We start from the raw sequence: 971 nt of genomic DNA on the forward strand, positions 1-971 counted from the left end.
GTTTCCACTGTGTGCCAACCCTAATTTTTTTAGAACATGTTACGCCTACTTGATATCTCCTAAGGTGTATGTATGTGAAGAACCTTGAAGAAATAATAAAATTCATTTGAGCGACAAAAACACAGTATATGATGATGAAAAATACATTTTTTAATGCATACATGTTATGTAAAATTATTTATCTAAGATGCACCTACACTGAATTTATATGAAAAATAAAAAAGTTGATATTAAGAAAAAAATTGTAAATGGAAGATTATAAGAGAGGGTTTTGCGTGCCAGCAAAAGTTACTGGCGTGCCATGTTTGGCATGCGTGCCAGGGGTTGCCTACTCCTGTCCTAGAGAGTTGAAAATGGCATATAAACTTTGACTCCCCCAAAACTTGATTACTAATAGCCAACAATTAACACATAGTTTGTATGTTATATGCATTATATCTTATATTCTTATAATACAGTAAGCTAGATAGAAGAAAACATTAAGAAAAACACAAGGAAGAGAAAAAAATATTTATAGTATTTTAAAAATCCACACATAAGAGGACCCACACATTCCAACACATGTTATTCAAGGGTATTTTACATTATTAATAAATTTAGGACATCTTTCTAAAATGGAGTCCATGGCTTCATCCTATGGTAACGGGAGTTATCTATAGAAATGAGTGAAGGATTTTGGCAGAAAAATCAATTTTTTAAAGACTGCTAGGATTTACTGGTGTAGGAAATGTTCAACTCCTTTCATTCAAGTGCTCTTCTTTTAGGTATGAGTGAGTTGTTGTGATTGTCTTTTGTTTCTGCAGAATATTTAATGTCTTCTTTCTTTCATTTGCTTATTTTTTTAAAATATATTTTATTGATTTTTTACAGAGAGGAAGGGAGAGAGATAGAGAGTTAGAAACATCGATGAGAGAGAAACATCGATCAGCTGCCTCCTGCACATCTCCCACTGGGGATGTGCCCGCAACCCA

The sequence above is a fragment of the Myotis davidii genome, unplaced genomic scaffold, assembly GCF_000327345.1.
Source record: "Myotis davidii unplaced genomic scaffold, ASM32734v1 scaffold240, whole genome shotgun sequence".
NCBI lineage: Eukaryota > Metazoa > Chordata > Mammalia > Chiroptera > Vespertilionidae > Myotis > Myotis davidii.